The 19,692-nt window shown below is 38.7% G+C and overlaps 1 long non-coding RNA gene across 1 annotated transcript; it reads right to left on the bottom strand.

Annotated features, from left to right (window-relative positions):
* Positions 1-15,665: 15,665 nt before the first annotated feature.
* Positions 15,666-19,362, bottom strand: LOC139037998 (uncharacterized). Its single transcript, XR_011490901.1, has 2 exons — positions 19,259-19,362; positions 15,666-15,807 (listed from the first exon to the last, which is right to left on the bottom strand). It is a non-coding gene; the product is annotated as an uncharacterized lncRNA (long non-coding RNA).
* Positions 19,363-19,692: the final 330 nt, after the last annotated feature.

Genomic DNA, 19,692 nt, shown 5'->3' with positions numbered 1-19,692 from the left:
GAGATCAGTCCTGGATGTTCATTGGAAGGACTGATGTTGAAGCTGAAATTCCAATACTTTGGCCACCTGATGCACAGAGCTGACTCATTGGAAAAGACCCTGATGCTGAGGAAGATTGAGGGAAGGAGAAGGGGCAACACAGGATGAGATGGTTGGATGGCATCACTGACTTAATGGACATGGGTTTGGGTGGACTCCGGGAGTTGGTGATGGACAGGGAGGCCTGGTGTGCTGCAGTTCATGGGGTTGTGAAGAGTCAGACACAACTGAGCTACTGAACTGAATTGAACTGAACTGAACTGATGGGACCAGATGCCATGAGCTTAGTTTCCTGAATGTTGAGTTTTAAGCCAACGTTTTAACTCTCCTCTTTCACCTTCATCAAGAGGCTCTTTAGTTCTTTGCTTTCTGCCATAAGGATGGTGTCATCTGCATATTTGAGGTTATTGATATTTCTCCCGGCAATCTTGATTCCAGCTTGTGCTTCATCCAGCTCAGTATTTCTCATGATGTACTATGCATATCAGTTAAATCAACAGGGATATATACAATATATAATATATATACAATATATATATACAATACATATATATACAATAATATATATACAATATATATACAATATATACAATATACAACCATGATGTACTCCTTCCCTGATTTGGAATCAATCTGTTGTTTCATGTCCAGTTCTAACTACTGCTTCTTGACCTGCATACAGATTTCTCAGGAGGCAGGTCAGGTGGTCTGCTATTCTCATCTCTTTCAGAATTTTCCAGAGTTGTGATCCATACAGTCGAAGGCTTTGGCATAGTCAATAAAGCAGAAGTAGATGCTTTTCTGGAACTCTTTTGCTTTTTTGATGATCCAGCAGATGTTGGCAATTTGATCTCTGGTTCCTCTGCCTTTTCTAAAGCCAGCTTGAACATCTAGAAGTTCAAGGTTCACATACTGCTGAAGTCTGGCTTGGAGAATTTTAAGCAGTACTTGACTAGCATGTGAGATGAGTGCAATTGTGTGGTAGTTTGAGCATTCTTTGGCATTGCTTTCTTTGGCATTGGAATAAATCTCTATTTTCCAGCCCTGTGGCCACTACTGAGTTTTCCTAATTGGCTGGCATATTGAGTGCAGCACTTTCACAGCATCGTCTTTCAGAATTTGAAATAGCTCAACTGGCATTCCATCACCTCCACTAGCTTTGTTTGCGGTGATGCTTTCTAAGGCCCACTTAACTTCACATTCCAGGATGTCTGGTTCTAGGTGAGTGATCACACCATGGTGATTATCTGGGTCGTGAAGATCTTTTTTGTACAGTTCTTTTGTGTATTCTTGCCATCTCTTCTTAATATTTTCTGCTTCTGTTAGGTCCATACTGTTTCTGTCTTTTATTGTGCCCATCTTTGCATGAAATGTTCCCTTGCTATCTCTAATTTTCTTGAAGAGATCTCTAGTTCTACCCATTCTATTGATTTCCTCCCTTTCTTTGCACTGATCACTGAGGAAGGCTTTCTTATCTCTCCTTGCTATTCTTTGGAACTCTGCATTCAAACGGGTATATCATTTCTTTTCTTCTTTACTTTTTGCTTCTCTTCTTTTCTCAGCTATTTGTAAGTCCTCCTCAGACAACCATTTTGCCTTTTTGCATTTCTTTTTCTTGGGGATGGTCTTGATCCCTGCCTCCTATACAAAGTCATGAACATCTGTCCATAGTTCTTCAGGCCCTCTGTGAACTGAAGAAGGGATCACATCTAATCCCTTGAATCTATTTGTCACTTCCACTGTATAATCATAAGGGGCTTGATTTAGGTCATACCTGAAAGGTCTAGTGGTTTTCCCTACTTTCTTCAATTTAAGTCTGAATTTGGCAATAAGGAGTTCATGATCTGAGCCACAGTCAGCTCCCAATCTTGTTTTTGCTGACTGTATAGAGTTTCTCCATCTTTGGCTGCAAAGAATATAATCAATCTGATTTCAATAGACAATCTGGTGATTTGCATGTATAGAGTCTTCTCTTGTGTTGTTGGAAGAGGGTGTTGGCTATGACCAGTGGGTTCTCTTGGCTGAACTCTAATTAGCCTTTGCCCTGCTTCATTCTGTACTCCAAGGCCAAATTGGCCTCTTATGCCAGGTGCTTCTTGACTGCCTACTTTTGCATTCCAGTCCCCTATAAAGAAAAGGACATCTTTTTTGGGTGTTCTAGAATGTCTTGTAGGTCTTCATAGAACTGTTCAACTTCAGCTTCTTCAGCATTAGTGGTTGGGGCATAGACTTGGATTACTATGATATTGAATGGTTTGCCTTGGAAATGAACAGAGATCATTCTGTCATTTTTGAGATTGCATCCAAGTACATTACAGACTGTTAGAAACATCCCTGGAGACTCCTTGGAGCCATGAGCCTGGAAGACAGATGAATTTGGGTTAAATCTCAGCATTGTCATTAAGCTGAGTCAAGTTAGGCAAACAAATTAATCTCTCTGAGCTTCCTTCCTCTGTAAAATGGGGACAACTCCTACACCACACCCCTTGCCGGCCTAGAGTCAGCATGCAATCTTAGTCATTCCTCTAATGTTACACCTTCAGAATTATGTGATTTTAACTTCAGAATCATAGCACCGAATAACTGATGCTTTTGAACTGTGGTGTTGGAGAAGACTCTTGAGAGTCCCTTAGACTGAAAGATCAAACCAGTCAATCCTAAAGGAAATCAGTACTGAATATTCATTGGAAGGAGCAATGCTGAAGCTGAAGCTCCAATATTTTGGCCACCTGATGTGAAGAACTGACTCATTAGAAAAGACCCTGATGCTGAGAAAGATTGAAGGCAGGAAGAGAAGGGGACGACAGAGGATGAGGTGGTTGCATGGCATCACTGACTTGATGGAGGAGTTTGAACAAGCTCAGGGAGTTGTTGATGGACAGGGAGTCCTGGCATGCTGCAGTCCATAGGGTTGCAAAGAGTCCGACGTGACTGAGCCACTGAACTGAACTGAACTGAACTCGAGAATAAATGAGAAACCTCACCCTGATTTGCATATAGCTATTTATCTCTCCATTGTTGTTGTCTCCCATGTTAGTAGCTGCTGCTGCTGCTGCTAAATCGCTTTATCCATGTCCGACTCTGTGCGAACCCATAGACCGCAGCCCACCATTCTCCCCGGTCCCTGGGATTCTCCAGGCAAGAACACTGGAGTGGGCTGCCATTTCCTTCTCCAGTGCATGAAAGTGAAAAGTGAAAGTGAAGTCGCTCAGTCATTTCCGACTCTTCGCGACTCCATGGACAGCAGCCTACCTGGCTCCTCCATCCATGGGATTTTCCAGGCAAGAGTACTGGAGTGGGGTGCCAGTGCCTTCTCCAGTGCATGACAATGAAAAGTGAAAGTGAAGTCGCTCAGTCATTTCCGACTCTTCGCGACCCCATGGACAGCAGCCTACCTGGCTCCTCCATCCATGGGATTTTCCAGGCAAGAGTACTGGAGTGGGGTGCCAGTGCCTTCCCCATGTTAGTCGCTACTTCTCCTCAGCTCTCTATACCGTTCAGCTGCAGCAGAGCCTAGAGTATCCTACGGACACAGGAGCCTGGCAGGCTACGGTCCATGGGGTCGCAGAGTCCGACCCGGACTGCAGTGACTTACCACGCACGCGTCAGAATATCAAGGCTATACACAAAGCCTGTGCACAGACTTTGTAGATACTTCATCTCAGTTTGAAGTCAGCCCCAAAAGAAATTTAACTACTCCAAGTCAATCTTCAGCCATGAGTGGGCGTGGCCTTTTGCAGAAATCCAGAATCTGATGGAGAGGCTGTCTGGTCCCCACACCTGTCCAACAACCCTGCAAGCATGACTAGGTAGTTTGTATGATGTAATTTGATTTGTTAGAGTGTGAGTGGTTTATAACCATCATTTGTGAGTAAATTACTTAGCTGTATTCTTCTTTATGACCAACTGAAGAAACTTACTTGGTGGTATAATATAATTTATTCCTGTGAAGAAGTGAGTGACCTTCACATCTCAGTCTGTCTGCTTTGACTTACGAGCCTTTTTACAGGGAAATGGACTGTGTTTTACCACTGCCCACCATTTTTTGCTTTCTGTTCCACTAATTGTGTATATAAATAAGCCAGCCTTCTGAGATGCTGATGAAAATTACATCAACATACTAAATATCGAAATAATGCTGCTTGGTGTGTAACAAAACATCTTTCTTCTAAAGGTCTGCAAGTGACATTCAGACATTTCCCCCCCTGTATTGACAGCCCTCTTAGGTAGACTGAAACAAATAATACTAGTCCTCTACTACAGAAAAAAAAAAAAAATCAAGATGTGACCAGAAGTTGTGCAAAAGTAGGTCACAAATCATGTATCAAGAAAGGAAGCAGTTAGAGAGATGTGCGGAATATTTGGCATATTGGATTTAAATGAGTTTATGCAACTTGCAGGGCTTCCCAGGTGGTGCTAGTGGTAAAGAACTCTCCTGCCAATGCAGAAGATGTAAGAGATGCCGGTTTGATCCTTGGGTCGGGAAGATCCCCTGGAGAAGGGTATGGCAACCCACTCCAGTATTCCTTCTTAGAGAATCCCATGAACAGAGGAGCCTGGCAGGCTATGATCCACAGGGTCTCAAAGAGTCGGACATGACTGAAGTGACTTATCATGCATGCAGCTTGCATCATGCCTCACTTAGTGAGCAATAAGGACTGATATCTGTTGAGTTTCAAACATGTCTAGGCATTGGTCTAGATGCTGGACATACAGTAGATCACTTAGTCCTGGTGACAGTCTTTTGAGGTAGGCATTATTATAAATGTCCTCATTTTACAAATGAGAAGAAAAAGTTAAGTAACATGCCCAGCATCACAGAGGGCCAGTATGAGGTGTGGAATTTGGGTGTGCACTGTATTTGCTTGACTTCTTACTGAAGCGAGCTGAAGAGACTTCAGATTCACTAAATTAAGTATTTCTCAGGATGTTATCATTGTACCATTCTGCACCTGTAATCCTTAATAAAAATGGAAAATTCCTAGGCATTGTCTTTTTTGGTGTGGGACTTTATAGTAATTTGTTATTTTAGCAAGTTCCCAGGTGATTCCTGCACACACCCAATTTTGAGAACCTCTGATTTGTTTCCCAGCTGTTCTGTGTGCAGTCACAGAGCAGCGATACACTGGAGTGGAGTGGGGTAGGGTGGGGAGATCAGAATCTGGCCAGTGAGGCTCAGCCCTATTTCAACCTCAATCCCTCTGATTTCCTCTTTTATACTTCGAGATTTTTCAATGAGATTTCATGCAAAGGGTCCTAAAGATTTAAAAGAAAAATTGAAAACCTAGCCTAATCCAGTCTCTCTCCTGCCTCCGCATTTCATAGACATACAGACTAAGGCTCAGAGATATTTAAATGGCTTTCTCAAGGTAATCCAGTTTAATGGAAAGAGTGGAACTTGAATCCTCAGCTTCCTGAACTTTACAGGCACTGATTTGCACTAATTGCTAACTCCCTGAAGATTAGCTCTTAAAAATCAATATGAGGAACATGTGTGGATATATCTAGTAAGTTTCCCAGAAAGACCTGAGGTACCAGAAGATTAAAAAGCTGCAGGGAGTCAATGCATAGATGGTGAGCAGCCCACATTCTGCCTAGAAACCACAGATGTTCTTCTGGAGCTCTGATGGATTTGTACCCCAAGGGAATTACTCTTTGCTTTCTGGATTTTACAGAAAAAGAAGGACTTAGAAACAAGAAGGGAATAAAGTCAGTATGGAAAAAGATTTTGAGCATGCAAATGTGCATCAAGACTGGAGTCTCAAAGTTGACAAACAGAAATATGAGAAAGAAAAAGAAAATGCTGGCCCAATGTTGAACACCTAATTAGACAATCTTCCCAGGAGGAAAGCCTGACCTTCAGAAGAAAGAAGCAGTCACCTGAATTTAACTGAATAGTCAGGGTGATAAGGGGTCAATCCCATGGAAAGAATCTCTTCACTAGTTTGAGAATCTCATTGGTTGCTAACTCTAGTGTCATAGTATCGATGCCTTAGCCAGAAGTACATTGCTTTCCTACTTGGAAGAAAATCTGCTCAGATTCATCTAAGCAATCAATCATACCTTGCTTCTGCTCCTTCACAGGGAAATCAGTAGGAAAGCTACGATGAGTATCAAGGGTAGGTTTAAAAGACTCTGCAACCTTTTACTTTGCTGGATGTGGAAGGATTTTTCGTCCTTTGCTCTTGCATTTGGGTGGTCATGGTTTTGAAGAGAAAAACTGCCTATCTAAATGGTGTCAAGAAGAGGATGGTGTTTTCTGGATGGTAGCTTACATTTCCAGACTGATGATGGTCTGAGAAAGAATATTTCTTAGAATGATGTGCGAAAGAGAGAGAAAAAAGGGATTGAACATGAAATTCCAAGGGAAGCAAAATAGTGTCCAGATGGACCTGCAAAACCAAATGCAGAGGGAATTGTATACCCTGGACTTTATAAATTCCAAGCTGTTATACAAAGCCTTCCAATAGAACAAGTGGCACCCAGCAATTTGTAAAAAGAAAATGCAGTAAAGGGAATTAGAAATGATATTTGTGGAGTAGGATGTTGATGTGACAATGCTAGAAAACAGACACACAATGAACTTAGATTTGTAAATCAAGGAGGAAAAGATGATGCCAGAGTTGCCCCTGAAACATGCTCAGTGACTAAACTATTATAGTAAAGAAACTGCTTGCTGAGTATGGAATTTATAAAACCAGAGGTGGAAGCACGACAAAGAGCAACTGAGTGAGGTTAAAGAAAAGAGAAAAATAAGTCATATGATTAAAAAAAGTTCGTTGGAAGTGTTTTATTTAGCAGAGATTTGACAGTGATGCTAACTGTTTTATCTTTTCAACCAAAGGAACTGGAAAGCATACATGATCATTTAGGCTTAGATTAGTAAGTGATGAAAGGAAGTAAAACTGCTTAACTCAGATTTTTCTTTTGTCTTCTGAATTATGAAGAGGGATTTTCAATGGGAACATGAAGAACAGAGATTGAAGTTTATGAATAAAGCATGGATGATAAAGGTACCAAGAACACATTTTAAATGGGTTAAAGTTGGCCTAGATCACTGGTTCTCAGCCCTGGTTGCATATTAGAATGGCCAGAGAGGTCTTTAAAAACATCTGCAAAGATTCTGATTTAATTGATATAAGGTGAGGACCCAGGCACAGCATTTTTTATAAACCTCCGTGGGGCATCTAATATGTAGCCATCTTTGAGAACCACTGACCTGGATATATTAATTTTACACTAGAATTCCCGAAAACTTACAGGTGTTATAGGGGGAGAAGAGAAGAGGCGTCAGAGACTGGAGATAGTATTTTCAAAAATTTAGAAAATGTGGACTCCAGAAACTATAGAACAACAAACCTGACACTCTTCCTTAATATACTATGGAATAAATGTTCTTTGAGCACTAATGAAAGAAGGAAAGTAATGACTGCTTGGAATCAGCACAGGCTTCCAAAGGACAAATCATGAAAAACTCATTGTGTGTGTGTGTGTGTGTGTGTGTGTGTGTGTGTGTGTGTGTTATTATATTGGTAAGTAAGTGCCTTGATTTTAGCAAGGCATTTGACAAAATGCTTTACAATATTTTTGCACAGTGGACTTTTTTTTTTTTTTGGTGCAAACTGCAAACCTATGGGTTTTCACAGAAACACTGCAAGAGTCTCTCAACAGCAGCTTCTACACTAAGGCAAATCAGTTGTTACAGAGAGGCTGGTCCCCTCGTCCCACCATCACTTGAACCAGAGCAATTCTGCTTCTATATATATATATTTATTTAAGCACATTTTATTTTAGTAAAGTTTTATTGTTAAGGAACAATTTGGAAACTACTATTTCAGATGACAAGATGCAGAGTTAAGTCATCTGTTATAACGTAATAATCATTCATTAAACACTGTTCTTCAACCATTTATTGACACTGGGTTGCTCTCAAACTAAAGGAGGATCTTCATAACCTGCTGTCCTTTTGTTAAAACTCTGATGAAAACATTGAACATAGGCTTACAAAGTATGCAGCTAGGAACACTGAATAGTCTTCTAGAGATAAGAATCAAGGATAAAATAATCTCATCAGATGAAAACATAGACCAGAACAAAGATGATAAATTTTAAGGGCAGTGTTAGGCTGCTCAGGTTTTCCTAACAAAATAATATAGATTGGGTGGCTTAGTTCTCACAGTTCTGGAAGTTGTGAAGTTCAAGATCAAGGTGCCAGTAGATTCAGTTCCAGGTGTGGGTTGTCTTCCTGGCTTGCAGTCAGCTGCCGTCTTGCTGCATCCTGATATGACTAAGAAATAGCTTTGGTGTCTCTTCTTATAAAGGCACTAATTCCATTATGAGGGCCTCACCTTTGTGACCTCATCTAAAACTCATCATCTTCCAGTGGCCCCACCTACCTATTATTACATTGGGATTTAGGGCTTCAACTTGTGAATTTCTGGTGGGGACACAAACTTTTAGTTCATAACAAAGGATACATACACACTCATACACACACAGTCTGCTGGTAGATAGATTATAGAAAAAGTATGATTTGCACAAACACAGAACTTCATAGCAACTCATATGTAAAAGTACTGGACTTTAAATAATCATAATTTAAAATGAATAAAAAAAGTGAGGAGACTATTTTTTTATCTATATATTTTAATTGGAGGATAATTACAATATTGTGATTGTTTTTGCCATACATCAATTTTAATCGGCCATAGGCACACGTGTGTCCCCTCCAGCCTGAGCCCCTCACCCACACCCTCCCCACCCTATCTCTCCAGGTTGTCACAGAGCATTGTCTATGGGTGCTCGGTGGCATACATTGGACTCAGTGGGAGAAGGAGAAGGTGGGATGATTTAAGAAAATAGCATTGAAACATAATATTATCATATGTAAAACAGATAACCAGTGGGAGTTTGCTATATGACAGAGGAGGCTAATTTTTTTTTTTTTTAAAGAGCACAATATTACTGTAATCTAGTTTTTCCAAGTCACAATGGGCTAAGGGCAATAATGATCACAATAACAGTAATTACTGACAAGTTACCTTTAGCTTGCCCAGGACATAATTGTGTTGCACATCCTTGGACTTTCAAATTCCTTTCATAAATTCTGGGAGCCCCTCTGGGACACCTTCCATATACTTCTAAAACTTACCTGTCAGCTCATATTTAGGGGTGATAATAATTCACATCTCACAGGATTATTCTCTGGATTACAGGAGTTAGGTTGTGTGAAAGCATAGGAAACAATAAAATCAACACACAAAAAATGTTGGGTGGTACAGAATGGGCTAACTCTTGTGCACAAGACGCCACTCAGCCCTCATATACCCTGCCACGTGTGTGAGTGTGTGTCTGTGCCAAGTCGCTTCAGTCCTATCTGACTCTTTGCAACCCCATGGACTGTAGCCCTCCAGGCTCCTCTGTCCATGGGATTCTCCAGGCAAGAATACTGGAGTGGGTTGCCATGCCCTCCTCCAAGAGGCTCCAACCCAGGGAGCGAGTTTTTTTTTTTTTTTTTAAATCACTAGCGCCATCTGGGCAGTTCCACCCTGCCCGGCAGTACTCACCAAGTTGCTCCTTCCGTCCATCAGCAGTTGACCCTCAGCTCTCTTTCCTAGCTGGAAGTCACCCTTGGAGAGCCTCACCCAAGGTCACATCCCCTTGGTTTAACAGTGACAGGTCTATGTAGGACTTTGGGCAGGAGGGTATAAATGCTTGAACTTCTTGTCCCCACTGGGGAGAACCTTTAAGGCATCACCCCAGTTCTAGGTCTTTGCCCTGAATTTGGCTGAATCTTGTGTTGTGACCGTAAGAGCCCATCTTCTTTTTCCCTCTTCTCAGCCAACTTTCTTCCTTCCATCCAAGGGTATTAATTCTAACAGCACATACTAACATGCTTTCTTCACATTCATCTTTGTCTCAGAATCTGCTTTCAGGGGAACCCAGTGACATTTCCCAATCAGCCAAAGGGGGAGCAAACTTTTTAGATGTAATTTTTCCTTTCCTTGATCTTTAAGTATAATATTTAGTGCATGTGGGGATGCAAGAGAATGGTATGATTCATTTATTCATTTTTTCAAGTGTACATTTACTTACCAAGCACTATTACATCCTCTAGACAAAGAGAACACATGACCCCAAGGATAAGTTTCTGATCAATTTGGGAAGAAAAGACAAGGGAAAACATTCAGATGTTAGAGAAAATCACCTCATGATAAGTTGCAAGCTGATGATAGTAAGTGCTCTGAGCATTTAATAGGAGGCAGAAATAGTGTGACCTGGAATGGTTTGTGAAAATTTGAATTAGAGACTGAGAATTTTGGAGCTGGACATGATCTTAGAAATTTTCCAGCATCAGACCTGTGTTAGAAGGTGAGGTAATTGAGTCCCAGAAAGACCAAATGACTTTCTCCAAAATCACAAGGCTAAAGTAATAACTGAACCTTGAAGGAAGGAAGAAGATTAAGATAGCAGATAAATTATCCCAGGTTTTCATGGACTCCCCAGTCTTCAGAATAAATGTTGACTGTGGGGCTGTCCACACTCTGCAGAGGGCTTATCTTCATCTTGTCCACAGGTGTCAGCTCTTGGGGACAATTTCTAGTATATGCTCAGCCCTCTGGGGTCTGCATAGTACCCCAGGAATGGATCTGAGGGTACTGGTTGCTTTTCCATCCACCTCCCATTCTTGCTTGCCATGGACGCCCATGAACCTGCCACCTGATCCTCAGTTTCCAGGTCCTGGGGCTCAGCTGAAGTTGCTCTGAAGCAAAAACCACAAATCACCTCTTAACATGATCCTGATGTTATTTGAAACTTTACACTATAGCTTCCCTCTTCTGCACTCTTTCCTCGCTTTGGTGTGGCATGATTTAAGTATCTCTAACAGCTCCATGATATGGTTTACAATGGTAGTATTTCAGACTGACTTTTGCATCAGAAGCTTAGAAGGTGATTCAGAATTATAGTGACCATTCCCTTCTGGCTGAGATTCAAAGATATCAGACAAAGGCCATGGAGGAGGATCTGTGTGTCTCTCTGTTGACCAAAAGCCCTGAACAATCTTGCAGAATGAAGTGCAATGGGAAAAGCTGAGAAATTCAGTAGGGTACTTGAAAGACACTCAGCCAGACTTCAGTGGTGCTACACTGGAAGCAATCAGAATTTTTTCAACAGTTGATGATTTGCCAGTAGTTGGTAAATGCACTAGCTTCAGCTACCAAGACTAAATCTTAGTGTAGAAAGGCATGCAACATTTTCTAAATTAAAAAAATCATCTTAGTCATTTGTCAATTAATCTTTCACCTTATTTTCAGGTCTTAATTTACAAAGTAAAATAGCAATTCCACAAAGCTGAAATTAGAGAAAAAACTATTCCTACAACCCTATCATTATAACAAATACAATTTTTGTATAATCCCTTCTAAGCTTGTTACATTTTCATGTGGACAATAATAAAGACATGATATTTATTTCCTTCGGTCATTTTGTGCATTTTCTATCTTTATCTTCCATTGGGTGACTATGCTATAATTAACTTAATCTTTCACTCAGAACTGACACACTCATTCTCCTCTTTTTGAGCATTTATTGTATTTTTACTTTTCATAATTATAAATAATATTGTAATGAACATCCTCATTATATAGCCTTTCCCACACATTGCATTATTTCTTCAGGAGTAATTCCTCAAATTACTGGTTTAAAAAGGAATTTCTGGTTTAAAATGTATGAATCTCCTAAAACATACATGTACTCCAAAAGGGATACACTAATTTACAATTCCTTTGACTGTTACTGTAGTAGGTAATTATTAATAATCCTATTACCAAAAATATGTTCCATATTTATTTTATAATCCCAAGCCAGTTCTGTTTAAGGAAATATTGATTAAAGAAGAAATATTTCCAGAAAATTTTCCATTGGACAGGATGACAATTTTTGCTTCAAGGCATATTTTAAATGTTATAGGACAATCATCCTAGCTCCAATTTAACACTTAAAGAAAATAAGTAATGTATATTTTTTTCAAGAGATTTTATAGCATGTACTGAAAAGATCATATGATATTTTTTGTTTAGTCTGTGGTATACACAGATTTTCCTCAACTGCATTAGAATAATAAACATATCAATTTAAAATATTTACTGAAAATTTGTTCTGTATAACACATTAGGTCGGTTAGGGAGCAGTAAACAATGGTGCATTTCTACTATCTGTCAATAGAAAATTATAATATTGTTACATGATTACAATTAGGGAAGTTATCTCTTTCATTTAAGTGGTTTGAATAAAATTCTTAATTTTCTAGCATGCTTATACAGAAACAGTTGTGGCATCCTTAACGAATTTCTGTGTGAGTTGATTCTGTTCAAGTTGCTTGAATGTACTTCTCAGGAATACTCATCAGAGAACTTATAATTTTCATGGTATGCTGATAAAGCTGTGCTGGCCATTGATCTCTCCTTGTTTCCATAACTGTCTTCCTTGTTAAAATTGCTAGATGGAATCTAGTGACTAGAAGACACAGATATCAAAGCAATTACACCAAGGGGGTCATGACATAATCCAGACTCAGATTTATTTTTAAGATTTTTTTTTCATTGTCTGACACATGCACTTTTTTTAATTAAACCTTTTATTTTGTATTTGAGTATAGCTGATTAACAACGTCGTGATAGCTTTAGGTGGATAGTTTTAGTTCAGCCATACTTAGGCACTTATTCATTCTTCTCCAAACTCCCCTTCCATCCGGGCTGCCACATAACGTGGAGCAGAGTTTCCTTTGCTATACAATAGGTCTTTGTTGATTACGACTATTTCTTTTCTTGATGTGGACCATTTTTAAAGTCTGTATTGGGTTTGTTACAACATTGCTTCTGTTTTATGTTTTGGGGTTTTTTTGACTCCAAGGCATGTGGGATCCTTAGCTCCCTGAACAGGGATTGAACGTGCACCCCCTGAGTTGGAGGGGGAATTCTTATCCAATGAACCACCAGGGAAGTTTCCAGACTCAATTTTAACCAATTAATTTTCTACTCTCTTTTAACTCATTTTTCTATATTCCATATAATAAACTAGGAGAAGAGTCTTTCCAGGAAAGAGAGTTTTGAGGTACCCTACAAACTTTTGGTGTCAAGGATTAGAAACAGTGAATTAAATTGCTTAGATCTCATGTCTAGGTTATCCCTCAAACAAAGATCACAGAGGGCCCCCTAGACCAGATGCTGAAATATATTCACCTGTTGAAGCTCAGTAATTGTCTTTAACAGGATCTGGAAAACATCCACATGTCCCTTTACCTATATTACGCGGTATTAACATCCCCCAGAGCAAATTCACCTTAGTGTTTTAATTTAGATCATGTAACATTGTGCATGAATATTACTTCTTATGAATTAGTAATTAAAATTTTCTTCTAAAATGTATACTATTGTGACTTTTAATATTCTTCTTTCTGAAGAGAGAAAAATGTAAATCAGATGAGGAGCAGTCACAATGCAACATTCAGCTACTGGCTGGGAGAGAATTGAAGAGGGAAATGAAAAAAATGTACCAAGACTTCTAGCCCTTAGATTTAATTAAAAGCTGCTCTTTTTGTTTGCTTTTTTGGCATTGGCTGCAGATTAATATTTTTTTTTCATTTTTGTATAAAATTAAAAATGCCCATTGTTGCTTTTTAGTAGATAGAAAAAAATTTAAATCAGCTTCTGAAATAATCCTTCAAACCAATAACCAATCATTTTGAAAAAAGAAAAAAGGATAAAACAAACCTAAAGCAACCTGACTTAAAAATTCCTGAAAAGCTTTCATTTGACTTCTCCTAATTATTGAGAATATCTCTAGTGATTTAGTCTTAGCTTTTTACAAAAAGCCAATTTATTTACTGGTAGGAAAGGTTTGGATTATCTCAATGTAGCATTTTCTTATTCACACTTATAGTTAAAATGCCAGTTTTCTTAATCTTGTTTTCATGACCAACTATTTCCACCCAAAATGAAGCTCAATGTACTTTGATTCAGTCAATTATTGTGTTTGTTGTGGTAGTTGTTGAACTCCTTCCTGCTGGATACACACCAAGATAGGGGCCAGGAAGTATTTGCCATAGGGAACTCACATCTAGTGGCAAAACTGGCAATAGACAATATTCTGATGACATTTAGATTAAGGGAGATATACTAAGGGAATTTTGTTAATAAAACTATATTAGTAGAAACACTAAGAAATTATATCATATTTATAAAATGATTTCTAGAGATTATCTCCTTCAAATTTCTCAGTTTACAGATAAGGACAATTGAATGGGACTTCCCTGGTGATCCATTGGTTGAGACTCTGAGCTACCAATATGGGGGCACAAGTTTGATCCCTGGTCAGGGAACCAGATCTTGCTTGCTGCAACTAAGATCCCACAAGCTGCAACTAAGACCTGGAACAGTCAAATAAATAAAAAACAAATAAAAAACAAATAAGGACAGTGAAGCTCAGACCTCACAGACAAGGAGAGCTGAACTGGTAGAAGATCAAAATTTTCATAACTTCTAATCTCTTGTTAAAACATCACAAAGGGGTTAATTTGATCGTCGTCTATGGATGCAGACTTAACTTTCTATTATTTGTAGAAATTCTAAATTGGAAATTACACAACACATGGATGTCAAGTTTTTGTTTTTAAGAGTAGATTTTTATTATTAATCAGGTATGGTGAGACCAACAGTTCAGGAGATGACTGGCACTGAAAAGATAGTTCATTACAGTTTCTCTAAAGGGAGCACAACACACCACACAAGGCCACATGAAGAAGCACCAGGGTTGGGCAGGAGGCTGAGGAAGCAAGAGAAAAGCTTGGGCAAGAGCCTTTACTGTGGTCTCCAGGGGAAAAACGAGCAAGGCAGGGTAAGAAGGCTTAAGATTGGCTATTTGGAATAATTCCATCATCCCTGGGTGTAGGGACTTTTTTGAATTGTCTGATACCTGGCCCTGAGATGATTAAGACAGAGGAAATATTAATCTGCAATGTAAAAGCCTGGCAGAGGAGGCGTGTATGTGGGGGGGAGGTGGGATTGGTTGGTTTGTATATGTAAGTTGTGCTTATAGGAGGTTCATTTGCTTTTGAAAGTAATTAACTGGCCCTGGGAAGGGCAATCTTCCCCTGGTTAGCAAGGTCCCGGATGCCAGAGAATCAAGAATACAGAAAATATAGTTAACATGATCTTCTATCAAGAAACATGCATTTTGTTCTTTTGGGAGATAAGGCTGCTCTTTAAGACAGACAGTTCTGATTATCAAGACTACAACTGCCTATGATGAAGTTCTTAGTTTGGTTTGTTTTTGCTTAAGCCAGAGCATCGTTATATAATCTTGTCTCTCTTTAGTCAAGAGGCTAAATATTCCTGGAGCTGTATACCGTTTGAACTTTGGCAATAACTTGAGCTCTCCAAATAAAAGTGATAATATAAACCTCCAAAATACATATATTTCTATGACTAGTAATTACATCCTCACACTTAGAAGGATGGATTTGTTCATCTAGTTTAGAAAAAATAGCATACTGAGTGGGAAAAAACCTTTCAGTAGACTACATATTAAAACAGGTTATACTTAAAAAGTACACCAATAAGTTCATATTTTGAAATTTGGAAAAATTTTTGTTATAAAAACAGTTCCAGGACGTCCCTGGCAGTCCAGTGGTTAAGACTTCACCTTCCAACGCATCGGGTACAGATCTGATCCTTGGTCAGAGAGCTAAGATTCCAACATGACTCGTGGCTAAAAAACCAAAGCATAAAACAGAATATTTTGTATTTTAATTGTATTGTAATTGTATTTTAAATGTATTGTAATTCATTAAAGACTTTAAAAATGGTCCATGTAAAAAAAAAAATCTTAAACAACAGTTCCAACAAATGAATGGTAGGGCCTCAGTTAGCCACATTTTTCATATTTAACCCAAACATAGCTAAACTGAATTCCAGGGGCCCAGAATTTAACTAGCTAAAATTTTGAGAGGAGGAATGCTTGTTGTATGGGAGAAGAGAAAGATGGATGTATTTGTGGAAAGCATCCCTATCTGTGAAACAGACACCATTAGGTTTTATACTGACTCTAGTAATAGTTCTCCCACAAACTCCAATGCAACCTAATCCAACCTAATGTAAGTAAAACCACATATTTAGTTCTCTTCTCATTCTCATTTATCCAGTCCCCCTTGCTACTTCTTACACCCAGAAATGTACCCATTCAATTGCACCTGCTTTAACAGCATTATTTCTCCTTTCCTTCTGTATCAACATTCATCTATCAACTATCACGTGCTCAGTCATGTCTGACTCTGATCCCATGGACTGTAGCCCGCCAGCCTCCTCTGGCCGTGGGATTTTTCAGGCAAGCATATTGGAATGGGTTGCTATTTCTTCTTCTAGGGGATCTTCCTGACCCAGGGATCAAACTCTCATCTTCTGCGTCCCTAGCATTGTAGGTGATTCTTTACCACTTGAGCATAGGGAAGTCCAATCAACATCATAATGGTGCATAATTAGATGTTAGGGGGAAAGCAACCTTCTCAAACTAAACCACATAAAATATAAAATTTTACTAATCTCCTTACCCTTCCAAAGTATTTGAGTTTTAAGAAGAGGATACTTGTGTCCTAAATAAAACTTTACTGGAGGGCAGGGGTGAAGTGATTATCTTCAGCAATGGAATTTGTAAGGTATATACTTCATGATATTACTCTTGACAGGGAACTATCAAGTGAGCATGTAACAACTTACTAATAACAGACCCTTCCCTGAGGCTCCTTTGCATACTAATTGTTAAAGGCTCTGAGAAATTCTATAGTGAAGAAACCAGTTTAACCATGATCGGGTCAGCTTCCTAATACTAGTACCATTTTAAATTCTATAGTGAGGAAACCAGTTTAACCATGATCGGGTCAGCTTCCTAATACTAGTTCTATTTTCCACAGTGTCTTCTCTTTTTCTAAGTCTAAATAAACATATTTTCTAAGAAAGCCTAACTTTTCCACAATAGTTTCCATGGTGACTGTGTACTAATTTGCTTCAGTAGTGTCTGCCTCTTTGCAACCACATGGACTCTACCCCGCCAAGCTCCTCTGTCCATGGGATTCTCCAGGCAAGAATACTGGAGTGGGTTGACATTTTCTTCTCTGGGTGAACTTCCCAACCCAGGGATAGAACCCGGGTCTCCCACATTGTAGGCAGATTGTTTACAATCTGAGCCACCAGGGAAGTTTCCACGGTAGAGACAAAGGATTTTCAAGGAGGGGCTAAGAGCAGGGGGACAGCTACTATTTTTAAAGGAGGATGGTTATGGTAAATGGAATATCTTAGAGTCATGGGAACAATAAATGTAATGTGTCTTAACAGTTATGTCCTATGAGGACTGCGTTAACCAGTGCCAGCCTGTATATAGGGAGAAGGAGAAGACAGTTAACTCAGTATGGAAACTGAAGTACAGATTGGGTTGTTTAGGTAGCAACACAATATTGAATCCATAAATCAAATCCAATATCAAATCCACAATATCAAATTCCAATTTTGCTAGAGATAATCCATAGGCAGCTGAGGCACATTCTCAGCGGCTCTCTGGAGTCATTAGTCTGAAATTCAGCAATGAAGAAATTCTTTATTTGGCAGGGAGGGGATCTTAGTTCCCTCCCAGGCTAAACTCACATCCCCTGCATTGGAAACAAGGATTCTTAACCACTGGACCACCAGGGAAGTCACCAGCACTGAAGAAATTCTGCTTAGAAAGATCCCTGTGCCAATGTTCTGTTTTTATCCTTCACCATCAGGGTACTAGTCATCTGCTGCTAGTTACTGTGAACTAGATGGTCTCATCTAGTTTTTTCTCTCAAAAAAGGCAGGCTTGGAAACTAGTTTACAGATCACTTATGTGTGGGCTACCATTTGTTACAGAGACAAGAAAGTCACTGACAAAAGTCATGCCTTTTTGTAATTTTCATTTTCTTGATTTCATATGAGGGTCAAGTAGTTAAAAAGCTAATAAAATAATGTAAAGGGTGAGAGAGCTATTGGCTTACACTTGCTCCTTAAAATGAAAAAACATTGTATACAAGTTTATCAAATGACTCATTAACCTGATAGTTATTAGCCTTCCACTGTTCTCCATAGTTACTTACACTTTTCCTTCTACCTACATCCTTATAAACTCCCTGTAATGAAGAAACAAAGAGCAAACACAACAACAGCAGCAAAACCCACATAAAACCAAGGGGGAAAAAACACCTTTGCATCTGAAACATAAGAATTCTACCTAATTTAAAATTTCTGCCAATAATTTCACCAGAAGAATGTGCCAAATAAGTGAATATTTTTAGTTCCATGAGCTAAACAGCAGATACAGATCTGTGATTGGAGCTAAACAATCTGTTAGCTAAATATTTTAAAATCATGAATACCGTTTCCTCCTAATACACAGCTTTAAATCCTTTTCTGAGCTGAGATTGATTTTATCAGTAAATTCTGTTTTGTTTTGTTTTTTTCCTCTGGTGGATAGTTCACTAGTTTGTTGAAAAGGATGCTAACCTTTTCAACTAGCCAATGGATACTGTGGTGGGTAATTCCTGTTTCTGTAGACATTCAGTTGACAGCTAGTTTACAATAGCTTGTTGTTTTGACCCGAGTCTCTGAATTTTATCATGTGTATCATGGGTCTTGTCAAATAATTGCATTTTGAAAGGAAGCCATTTATAACTCCAAAACAGTATTAATTCCTTCTCATCATTGTCATTCTCTATATGATGAGAAAAGATCTCAGAGTTGCTTCCTTAATTTGGCATGGTATCATTCTAAAATCTTAAATAATGTTGTCATACAAACTGATATTGTATTCTATTGAGTAACTCAATACTTTTTTTGGTATTTGTTTGACAAAATGAGTCATTGATTAAATACTGTGATTCAGTTATTTCTGAAAAATAATAAAACTGACTTTCTTCTCTAGGTTTGTTTAATAAGAATCATTTAAATTGCAAATGAGCTACCCTCAAGAGACTCTTGCCAGTTCTTTCTATTTTAATGAGAGTATGAAATAATATTAAAGAAAACTAGGACAAATTGTGGGAAATTTTCTACCAAATCATAAAATTATCAAATGCTATCTTAGTCTGCTTGGTCTGCTATAACAAAATGTGATAGACTGGATGTTTTATAAACAATAGAAATGTATTTCTCACAGTTCTGGTTATTAGGAAGTCCAAGATCAAGGCATAAGCAGATGTGGTGCCTGGTACCCGCTTCCTGGTTCATGATGGGAGAGGATGAGGGAACTCTCTGGAGTCTTTTGTAAGGGCACTAATCTTTACGTAAGAGCTCCACCTTTATGACCTAATCACCTTCCAAAATTCCTATCTTCAAATACCATCACACTGAGGATTAGGTTTCAACATATGAATTCTGGGGGGAGTGGGGACACAAACTTCTAGTCCATAACAAATACAAAATAAGACATTATGTAAATAGTATTGTCAATTAATCTTTTCTTCAAAGCTATCTACAGACTTTTAACTCATTTAAAATTACTTTTTAAGCTCTCAGTCATGGAGACAAAGGTATATTTTACTGGGATCTTTGGCCTCAAGAAGTTTGTAATTTGGTGTTTTGTTTTACT

The sequence above is a fragment of the Odocoileus virginianus genome, chromosome 13 (assembly GCF_023699985.2).
Source record: "Odocoileus virginianus isolate 20LAN1187 ecotype Illinois chromosome 13, Ovbor_1.2, whole genome shotgun sequence".
Taxonomy (NCBI): domain Eukaryota; kingdom Metazoa; phylum Chordata; class Mammalia; order Artiodactyla; family Cervidae; genus Odocoileus; species Odocoileus virginianus.
The sequence above is the reverse complement of the archived record's forward strand: the minus strand, read 5'-3'. Positions and strand labels throughout refer to the sequence as shown.